The 12,169-nt window shown below is 35.5% G+C and overlaps 1 long non-coding RNA gene across 1 annotated transcript; it reads left to right on the top strand.

Moving 5' to 3' along the window:
- Positions 1 to 10,320: 10,320 nt before the first annotated feature.
- LOC122831045 lies at positions 10,321 to 11,648 on the top strand. Its single transcript, XR_006370636.1, has 3 exons — positions 10,321 to 10,402; positions 10,959 to 11,003; positions 11,101 to 11,648. It is a non-coding gene; the product is annotated as an uncharacterized LOC122831045 (long non-coding RNA).
- Positions 11,649 to 12,169: the final 521 nt, after the last annotated feature.

Below are 12,169 nucleotides of genomic sequence, written 5' to 3'. Positions count from 1 at the left end.
TCCGGGTACCAGGGGCTATCGTAATGACGAGAGGGCTCAAGCATTTTGTATCCCCCTCTTTTTACTGCACACTGTCTCTGCTGGCCTGACAGTTTGCTTGAATTTCTTTTTTTTTTTCAGGGTTTACGCATCATTAAATATTCATCTTGAGGTACAGACACATATTTTAACACTTAAAGAGATCAATGTTTGCTTTTGTTTAGTAAAAATTATTATGAACATACCCATAACTTTGTGTACATGTACACAAACAGTAACAGACTAACTGCAGTTAGTCTGTTACTGTTCAAATTAAGATCTGAAGTCCATCGTTAAAGATGCTAATGTCATTTCCTTCACATTTTGTTGCTGTATTCTAACACATGTACTGGCAGACGGAATAAAAAAGCAAAGAGCCAAAAAAGACCCACATTCTCCAGTGAGCTAAGATGATGTCACTCCTCTCTTTTATCACTTCTCCTCCAATGATGGCTATTGATCTGGGTCAAAGGTAGCAGAGGCAAATTGACTGAGAAACACTAGCCTGGTCAAAGAGGAAGGGTTCCCACAAGACCGTCTTACTCATGTTTGCGTTATATAGATCTTTCTCTCCATCAGAGCCCACTTAGTGTTCCACCGTTGCTGTCAAACATTATATTCCAGACAGAAGGACGTCTTCTTGTTTTTGAGTCTTGTTTTTTTGGTTGTTGTTGTTGTTGTTGTTGTTATTTGTATGTAATTTGTTCACTAGTATTCTTTGTGTGTTCATCATCTCATTTATTTAGTTTATTTGAGAAAGGTGCTGTAAAATTGTGGACTTAAATAAGAAGACAAATTCTAATAATTTTTTTTTAAATAAATTTATTTCATACTAGGAGCAGTAAAACTATGTCTTCTGTCTGCTGACCACTGAAAACTGAAAGGTTTGCTGTGTAGAGCTCTAAAACCATCATGACTGATGGTCTATTTGGAAAGTCTTTACCAAAATATCCCCACTAGAGGGAGAAATTGAACCTTTTACAGTTTCTATTGGCACCATTTCTTTATTTATTTATTTGAATGGGAACAAGTGATAGGTATAAACAAACACTGAAAACTAATATTATTAGCCTTACCTAGTTTGCAATACACGTCCCCAAGCAGGGAGACATGTATTGTTTTAAAACAATTTAAAAACAATAAAACAACAAAGCAAGATAAATAACATAAATCCTAAATTGTTGAAGGACATTGCAAGCTTACTTTACGTAATCATCTGAATTTAAAGAATGTCATCAAAAGTTCTCCCAAAGGTAATTTCCTTCAGTATTCTGACATTAAAAAAAATAAAATAAACAAACAAACAAGCAATAAAAAAAGCACTGATCTAGGAACATTTTAAAAATCTCCAATGTTCAAAAAAATCTAATTTGACATTAAATTATTTAATCTTTTTGTTTTTTTCTTTTTGCATTTTGTCCCTATCAATTTTGATTCCGTTCTTTGAAAGGATAAATCAGTCACACATGAACTGATCATTGATTTCAAACAAACACGTCTACAAGAAGCAGAAGCCTTCCCACTTTATTAAATGTGAGAGAAAGAACGACCTTCCTTTTCTTGGAAGTGTTTATGCGTTGCGCCAGGCTCTGCTCTGTCTAATGAATCTCTCAGCAGGGAACCGTATTATAGCGCTGAGTCTTTCAATTAACAGTGATAACAACAAGGAGGATTAACACTGTGATGGGGGGATTTTCTTTTTTCAGTCTGAAACTTCTTCTTAATTCACTGAGTCACTTTGGTTTTTATTTTCCTCTTTGTGGGTTTATCTGAGTGAGCTACTAAAGGTAATTGGACTATACTTTATTGTATAAGCTATCATTGTGCCTGAGATTTCTATGTTCCTGCGACTTAGTGTATGTTACGTGGAATTTTGTGTGACTATTCACTGTAGCATTTCCAGTGCCAGGAAAAGTAAAGATAACTAAAAATCTAAAGTGCATCTCTTTCTACACAATAATTGCTGAACTGGTTATAATTCAGATCTATTGGTGGGTCTACAAATATAAGTAATGTAAGAAACTGCTAAAAGAAAATACTTTCAGGTTCTCATTATACACCCTAAAAGAGATCATTGAAGATGTGATTTTACTGTAGATACTTGTGAATGGTTTCATATGCCAACATTAAAGAAATAAGATTGATTGTAAAGAATATTATGAAAACTGCAACTCTGTTTGACAAAAAAACCAAACAAACAACTAGCATTAAAAGTAAAACTTTTTTTTTTTTTTTTTTTTTTTTTTTTTTAATCAAAACTCCAAATGGGTTCTGACCAGGACTTATGGGGGGCTGTGTTTTAAGGTAATTTAGGAAAGCCCAGATGGTGATGTAAGCTACTGACTCACAACATTTGTTATGTACAAATGCACATCAAATCCACAGTTGTCTTGTGGCATATCAAAGAAAATCAGGCAAAATATCACAGAAAGACCTGTTGACCACCAGCAGCAGGCGGAAGAGATTGCTGTTGGTTGCACAGCGGGTTGGAAAGCTTTGGATGCTGACCTGATGTCAAAAAGGGTCGCAATGAAGAAACATCTGCTCAAGAAAATCCTGCAAATTCCTCAGAATGTCTCAAGAATAGACAGCGCGGAGAGCTGGGATAAAAGTAATTTTGCTCTAGAAGTCCAGTTCAGATTGTTTGATACATACCACCTGAGATCACTTATGTCTGGTATTGTCATTCAGGAGTTGACTTTCTCTCTCAGAGTTGACTGTGGATATATACTTTATTCACTGATATTAATAAAGGATTTGGATCAACTTAGTGGTGAAAAACATTCTTTCTAACACAGTAGATCATCGTGTCACATGTTGAAAATGACAAGTAAGTGGCTCAGGGGTCAAAACATTCAAATATAGAGGCTACTGACAAGAAATTCTCCGAATCTTAATCCAGTTGAAACTTCATTAGAGCTTTCTAGAAACTTGGTGTATTTCTTAAATGAAGCTTTTAAAAGTATGCAGTGTTTATTATTATACCATAGAAGTATCTGGTAAAAAAAAAAATAAAAATAAAAAATGACTTGGAGATCTGCAAGCAATAAATTTTGTGAAAAACTAAACTTCTGTTAGTCTCAAAACACTTGGTTATTATTTTTGTTATTCCTTTACTTGGTTTTATAAAGCGCTTTGCTCGTGTGTCATTTGTACATTCATTGTTAGATGTGATCCTTCACAAAATAAAATTCTAGCCGATGCGCTTTTTGTCTTAAAGTACTGTAAGTGCTATTCTTTAACCACTTAGTTTTGCAGTCTGGATTAATTCATATGGATGAAGTCCAGCAAGCTCTTTACAACACTGATTAGAAAAATCTTCCACTTCCAAATACACCCCAGGACACTTTCTGGTTGAACAGTAAACAAACCTTCCTAAAAAAGATGGTAGAACAACTGTCTACATATTTTAACTTTAATGGTCTGTGAAAGGCTGTGCTGATATCTTTACCGAGGCTTACGTTTCTGGTGGTGCAGCTTTGAGGATATCTGTGAGGATCCTTATATGACTCTAGGGGACTCTGAGTGTAAGAACAAACCCTAACCAGCTGTTCACAGGATCTGTAGCAGAAATGGAAGGCATTTTTCTCAGTCATTTTCACCACATGGACGGAGCACAAGTCACACCCAGAGAGTAAAGTGCAAACATTCCTCATATCAAGCTTGAATAGTAATCTGCACTGCTTTTTTTTTTTTTTTTTTGACAGATATACATTTGCCCTGCTGATTGCATGCGAATAGGGTGGAGTATTTAATGGCCTGCTAAATTTGGTATATATCATACAATATTAGGTTTTCTTTTGTTTCTTTTTTTTAATCTGCATATATTATTATGTTATTGCTAAAGTACTATTAGCGTTATTGACGCACTGCAATGAGAAGACGTTCTAAAATGGGAGGAGACGTAAGGCTTATAATTTGTCAAAGTGTTTGCACCCTCTAGTGGCCACAGACCGTATAGCTACAAAGTAATTTCAAACTGTATGGGACGCTGTGCAAAGAAAAACATATAAAAATTATTTAACTGATCAGCAGTCAGTGGCAGGTCGCAACCTGCTATGAAATTAGCTCAGACACTGAAATATTATCAGTTATTCATGAACAACAATGTGATTTAATGTCAAAGTGGAATTATTGTAAGGGTTTCAAGTTCACACCACAGGCAGATCATGCATTGTCACTGATCTCTAAATTGTATGAACAAATAGAATGCTTTTTCTGTGCAGCCTTGCCCAACATCAAGTGTTGGTTGGTCATTCGTCTTGTCAGTATTTTCCTTTCTTTTTTTTTTTTTTCCTAAGTACATCAGCTCCTATTATCCTACAATCAGAGAATCAAATTCTCTCCTTTGAAAACAAAATTACAGAGCCCACACTCCCCCCTCCCCAACATTTCCAGTCAATGTGGAATGTGGCCTTGGCTCTAGAAGTCAGTGTGTATCTGTGACTGTGTGTGTGTGGGTGTGTGTGTGTGTGTGCGTGCATGAACATGGATGTCCCCAAGTCCATGCCTTTTACTTTAAATCCCGACACAGAATAAAAGGATGTCAGTCTTCAAACATTTGGCAAAGACCCAAGTTGTTGAGCATCCTAATTAGACCAATTGAAATGCAGCCTTGGATTATCACGTAAAGGTTTCCACTTGTTACACAAAGGCTGTTTGTCAAGGAGGAAAAGCCATTTATTCCACTGGTCTGTTGTAGTTTCCATCCAGGCTGACTACAGTTTAAACAGTCTATTGATGAACAGCGTAGCTTTACAACATACTAAACAACATGCATAAAGCACTCATCATACCGGTTTAATGTTGCTCAAACAGCTTAAAAGGCTGAATGCTTTGAAATTATGCTTTACTGAACATACCAAGGAAGTAAAAGACATCAGACATTCATGTATAAGACTGTTCATGTTTGATTTTCAAATTTAAAATGAATCAAATCTGATATCTTGATTTTTTTTGTGTGTGTGTGTGTGTTAACTTTTAAACATCATAAAATAACAGAATAAACTAAGTATCATTATTTGGTTTCCTTTAGTTAAATGTTTTGTTGAAGTAAATGAATCTGCAGATCTGAAATATCAAAGGCACATTTATGTTTTTTCTTATTAATAGAAAGGCATACAAATATTTTTTTGGAGCTGGGTGACATAGGGCATATTTTTATATTTTTTGGTCATACGGAACATCAAAGTAAAAATTTTTTCTATTAAAAATTTTTACTTTCTCTTGTCAACCTAATCTAATTCTGAAATGTGTGTATCCTGGAATTTTGTTGCGGAACATTGCAGAAATAGATGTGAGCATTTATTGTATTTTTACAATACTCTCCCAATGTTCCCAGCCGTATTGTCTTCCTTTGATGTATAAATGTACATGGCTGTAAAGAGAAAAAAATAACATTACAGGCTGGCCTCTTTTAGTCTTTGATTTTCTAGAAACCATTTGAACATCCACCCAAGCATATCCAATGGATCCTTGAAAGTTTGCATAAGGCCTGGTGCTGCCCTTCACTAGTCTAGTGTAGATAAACAGGAGACAGGCTAGTCCCTGGTCAGATAACCAGGTCATCACAATGCAGCACAAACACATCGGACTAACAACCATCCACATCAAGTTCATGCTTAAGGTTTGTTTCAGACTGCTTGGTTTTGGATGGAGAAAGAAAGTCAAAGTGCCAGAAGAGAACACATGCATGTGCATGGAGAAAGTGTTAGCTCCACACAAGCAAGACCAAAGACCAAAACTTGAAATGGTGCCTTCACTTAGATGCTTTGATATGACCATAATCGGGTCATTCCTGATCTACAAACCTCCAATTTAGCTAAACTAAAACAGTTTTACAAGAATGCATGACCCAGAATTCTTCCACAGATATATATATATATATATATATATATATATATATATATATATATATATATATATATATATATATATATATATAAATCTCATTGCACGTTATCTCAAATTCTTGGAGCCAGTTGTTACTGCCAAGAGCAACTACTCTATTTCCCCCCTTAAGAAATTAAATGATCATTTGAAAACTGCATTTTATTTGTTAGCCCTAGCCATGGGCGGAGACCACAACAGAACTCCACACAGAGAACAAAAGAGTCTTGTAAAAACTCTGAATCCCCAAATTAACCCAAACAGTATTAACCTATTTTCATGGCAACTTCCAAAGAGGAGGGGTCACAGCTGGAATCCCCATGATGTAAGAGAGCTGCAAAATGCAGGCCTTTGCTTGCAGCACTCCACAGGCTGCACTGGGGAGAACACACCTATGAAGGAGGTCTTGATCTTGAAACTGGCTGTTTGAGCTCTTGTAGAACAAATATGGTCATTGATTCCCCAAGATAAGACGATGTCCCTAATTACGTTAACAAAGCATGTTTTCCCTGACAAAGAATGAAAAACATGCTTTGTCCGGCAAAATTCAGCCAGTCATTGGACCGGTTGAATTTTGCATGTTTTTTATACAGCAGAAAGGTTCATGGGAAACGGTTGTGTCAGGTCAGAGGAAACCAGTCTATGATTAGACTCAGATTAAGCTGGATATGAGGCTACCTCAATCATTACCCAGCATAAAATATGTCTGAAAAGTTATTGTAAACATGTTAAATTGTGTCTTTTATCCTAGCTGCTAATGTTAAAGCTAAAAGCTCTGCTGATGCTGAGACAGTATCCACATAAGTTCTGCTGCGCTTAATGCACAGTTTGCTCTGTAGTCCATCAGACTATTCAATCAGTCACTGTGATGACAAGCTAGCATAAAGTTAGGGATCAATAGTATCAAAAATTGCATTTATTTCTATCTCAGCAAATTCATTTCTGGTTATTTCGAAACCTAGCAACTGTTATTTTTGTTAGCTTTCAGAGCTAATTTGGCCTTGTTCCAATTATTCGAAAGAAACTTTAGTTCTTAAACTTTAGTCAAACTGAATTGTGATATCACCGCACCATTTTAGTGGCCATTGTTTCAGGTTTAGTCTTGCTTGTGTTTCTTATTAATTTCATTTGAACTTAGTTTGGTTAAACTTTCAACCAGCTTAATTGCATGTTACTGAATATAGCTTGATAAATCAACTTCTTGACTGCAGCTTTATTAATCATGCTTTTAATGTCTGTCAGTATTTTGTTGTTGTTGTTCAAAGACCACAACTGGAAATAATGGTATATATCTGCATGTACCATGTCTGCATCCCAGAAATAAAGAAAAAAGTTACTGAATGTCTCTCAAGTCAACAAGGAGTGTCATGAGGTGTTGTGGTGGTGGCGGTGGTGAGGCAGACGCAGCAGACCCAGATGAGGTGATATGAGGAGTTTAATATTGAAAAAGAAACAGAAAACAGTCCACAGACCTGGCAGCACTGCTGAGCGGGAGGCTAAAGCTCACAACAGGTAGCAACAGGATATTGCGAGGACTAGACGTACACTGACGTACACGGACGTAACCAGACGTACACTGACGTAGGACCCGACCAAGACAGACACACACAGGTGACACTAAATACACAAGAGGGTAATCAGGGAACGAGACACACCTGGGAACTAATCACGGGGAGACAGGACAACACAGAGACTCAGACACACAGGAAAACTAGAAATAAATACACAGAAAAACACAGAACACAACAAGGAGACTATTACACCTATAGAGTGCACTGAATTACCAATAATATCAGTACAGAAGAGGTGAACAATTGAAATTGTTAGCTGTCCTTCAATGGGCTGAAATATTTAAAATCCTTTGAGTTCTTTACTAGCAAAAAGGTTTTTTTTATCTTGGTTTTCTCTTTTTCAAACAAACCTGTCTTAACAGACTAACTTAGTACATAAACTACTTTCAGTAAATGTGGACATAATGAAATTCTTGATAAAGATCTTGATCAATTCAAACAGCAGTTTGAGGTGCAGAGTTGCAGCCATCTCTTAGTTTGACTCATCTATAAAAAATAGATTCAATCTCTGTTGCCATTAATGCCATTGACCAAACCATTGCAGTTATATTTCATTCTTGTCCTTTTCAAGGTAAGAATGAGGAATGTTTACATCTTTCACTTACTTTGTTTGGTACATTTTAGGACAGGTGACATACATCTTTAATGAGAAATTGTCGTTCTGTGGATAGACTAATGCAGACATGCCAAGCAGCTGCATTTGTGGCAAAACCCCCATGAGTTCATAAGAAAACTTTTTTTTTTTCTCAGTCACATGTTTCACCTTTGAAGTTGGCAAATATTGGAAAATTGCCATCTCATTCTCTGAAATCCAATGCAGTGTATAATTTAATCTTGTGAACTGATTGTCTCATTACACCCCAACAGTGATGTGGAAATTATGAACATATTTGGATTTTTGCCACGGGTCCTAGATTCAACATCCAGTATACAACTGTTAAAAAAAAAAAAACAACAACAAAAAAAAAAGCATTATTATATGCTGCATATTTCTCTTTGTCAGAGAAGAAAAAAACAACAACAAAAACATAAACACAATCATAACCACATATGATTTTAACATACCCAAACATACCCACATGTCCAGTAGGTATACTTCTGACTTCACTGACCATTTGCTCATTTCCTTTTATGTGCTTTGTATACATGAGCAAAAATTATAGGCTAAAAGTTCATTATTTACTGAATGCTGGCTTCTTAACCTTAGCTACAGTAATATAATCTTCAGTATTACTGAGATTACTGGTTTAATCTTGTTTATCATCTTGCCCTAGGATAAAAGTGCTTCCCACTGCATCTCTAAGGAGCCCTTACTATAGTGACATGCAAATTGCACTTTTTTTACCCTTCCCTTCACGGGGTCTTTTGTGGGCTCTAGTGTCCCTTATTTGAAACTAGGCTGACAGGAAAGGAGAGAGGGGAAGACATGCGGTAAATGTCGACGGGTCCAGGAATCGAACCTGCGACGGCTGCATCGAGGACTCAAGGCCTGCAAACATGGGTCGCTCTATTCCCTACACCACCACAGCACTCCCACAAATTACACTTTTGCTTTAAAAATCTTTTTTGGTTGATGTCATATCTCTTCACAAAAAATAAACTAGCATAAACACAAAGATCATACTTTTACGTGTGATACAATAAGCAGGTCAATACCCAGGTGTACTCAGAGTTCCTAAAACATTCAGATCCACAGCTGATGATATACACATTACGCAGCTTCCCTAAAAACATACACACCATTGTCTGCTTAGGTTACTGACAACTGCCGGATTTATATTCTTCCCATAGTGGTAAATTAAAACCATGACAAAGCAGTTCTTACTCCTATTTAATTGAACAAGGACTGACATGTTCTTGCAAACTCATAGGCGGACCAGCTGCTTCCAAAGGAGTCTGTTTCAAGTGACAGAGATTAGTGAAAACCAGTTGTCAGTGGAAAATGAGAGTCATGGCACCCGCTTCGGATGTTATCATCCCATAGAATGGCGATTATCAGTGGTTATCAGCCCCATTGAATGGCCTCAGTTGGTCCCTGATCTGCCTGCTATCAGGCTGTTATTAACCATTCTAACCATTCTATCGGTGATAACAGCCGCTTGTCGCGAATAGAACCTTTTTATTTTTTTTTACCTTTTTTTAAAAACCTTTATTTATAATTTCTCTGCAAATTTGAACAGGATATTAAGAATTTACTAAAAATACAAAAGCCAAACCTATCCGTCATAAGATTTTAATTAGGTATTGTAATAATCGTTACAGTATTTAAAAACAACTCACTAAAATCTAAAACCGGAGTTTTTTTTTCCTCTTTTGTTTATTTTTGTTCGCTTTTTTAAAGACCTATATTTCCAATATGCCTTTGATTTCTTTGGATTTTTTCCAATAATTCACTCAAAATAAATGCCAAAATTTAACATACTTGGATAATTTTATTGGATCTTTACAAGACGTGTTCTCTCAATTCATGCCGTGTTATATATATATATATATATATATATATATATATATATATATATATATATATATATATATATATATATATATATATATATATATATATATATATAAGCATATAATGAAATTAAAAGGTATATTCTAGAGTTATGTAGTGTTATGAGTTGTCCAACCTCATAGCCTTCCACTAGGTGGCTGTATGTACATCCGTAGTTGCTTGCAATCTTATCAATAATGATAAGAAGAAGTTATCTTATAATCTTATTTTTAATTAAAAAAGTTAAAAATAAAAATACGGATGGATTTGCTCATATGATTATATGAAAATCTGTGTTTGTACCATATGAAAATGTTTAATATTTTTATTAGTAGTAATAATAATAAATTACGGATTGCACCCGACAAAACATTAGAGAAGAAGAAGAAGCTTACGTCATTCGACGCGACACTTTCCACGGTCGGAGCTGGTGAGTAGCCCCTGAATCTGTCAAATAAAAATGTAGTAAAAAAACCTCAAAAGACCGAAAGTCTACATTTATAAATCTGCTGATGGTAGTTCTATGAGTTAATGTTAGCGAGTATGTGGCACAGCATGTGTTTGTACAGATTTAGACACGTTTTTAACCCTACTTGGTAGAAAAAAAAAGGCTACTTTAGCTCGCTAAAGTAGCCTTTTAAAAGCCAGTCAGGTTCAAATGTAGCTGTCCTTCATACCTTTAATAACAATGTGCTAAAATTTTGTTTCATATATCTTAAAAAACCGTATACTTTTCAGTATACTAGTTTATATCAGTATATTGATTTAATGTTAGGATTCTGTCATACAGTTCATTACATTTCATCGTTTCCCACAGTGTATTATAAACCCTGAGGCCATCATTCTTTATTTGTTGCCCCACCAGGCTAAGCATTGTTTATTTATTTAAGTCTTTGTAAAACGTTTGCATTTTCTGTGACTTTATAGTTATTGTTCATGCTAATTATACAAGCTATGCCAATATAAAGTCTTTGTTTTCATTTTAGATCCGGATCACATACACAGGAGTCACTCATTGAAGATGAATCACAGTAAGTGACAGAAATTTGTACTCTTCTATATTTGAACAACAGTTCTCGCCTCAAGTAAAGAAACTGTGCGTTGTTTTCTTGTTGTTGTTGTGGTTAGGCTGGACAGGGATCTTCGAATAATTGAGAGACACCATGGTGTAAAACGAAGGTGGCTCCCTTCGGATGGCATTTTCCAGAGAACACTGAGAGATGTTGACCAGGAACTTAGAGGTCAGCTGATACGACGAGCACAAAATGAAGCAAGGGAGAGGGCCACTCTTCTCAACCTGAAAAGAAGATGTAATGGTAACACTACTTCTTCTCTTGACTGTATGGTCATTAGCAAAATTGAAGCTCAAAGGTCTTGTGGTAAACCTAAATTTAATCTTTATGTTATCCCTGCACCATGCATATGTTCACTCTAGGTACTTAAGCGTCTTTATGCAGTGTAAGAAGTGACTGGTTTATTCCAACTTGTCCTTTGTCATGGGTATGTGCTTTTGATATGTATAAGGTTATTTATCTTTGGTGTATGAATATGTTTCTTGGGTGTATCCTGTCTTTCACCTAATGCCCGTTGTAAATAGGCACAGATAAGTGAGTATTGTAATACATCCATTTTCTAATGGACATTCAATGATCTTATACATTACGGCAGATATTAAGTCTTTCAGAAGGTGAAACATTAACATGTTTAACGTTGAAAAATTGTCTTATAGTACTACTTGGTTCTTTGCTGGAATAATGACATGGTGTCTCACTGTCCAAAATGTTCAAATCTGTATGTTCAAGATAGTGTCTAACATATGATATAAGTAGTTTTTGGTTTTTATAGCCATGGATCTCCATTGTGCAACATCTTCAGGTCTGTGAAATCATTCACTTCTGTTTTCAGCAAAATTGTAAAACAAGCTTTTATTGGAGATGTATTTTGTGTTGTGCTATCTGTCATTAAACATGTTTTTTCAAAATGTATTATGTATCACTGGGACTGCAAAAAAGACACTTCTAATTTGGTCACAGTTGTGACATTTGTTTATCCGAAAGCTGTCAATGTAAGCATTTCCTGTAGTTTGTCTTAAACAATTGATAAATGTATAATGCATCAATAAAAGCTTTTGTATTGAAAAGATATTGTGTCAAATGTGAGTGCTTTACATAGTAACAAATATTTGGGTATCAAACGA

Source organism: Gambusia affinis, linkage group LG05, assembly GCF_019740435.1.
Source record: "Gambusia affinis linkage group LG05, SWU_Gaff_1.0, whole genome shotgun sequence".
Taxonomy (NCBI): domain Eukaryota; kingdom Metazoa; phylum Chordata; class Actinopteri; order Cyprinodontiformes; family Poeciliidae; genus Gambusia; species Gambusia affinis.
Note: the sequence above shows the minus strand (reverse complement) of the source record. Positions and strands in the feature narration are given on the sequence as shown.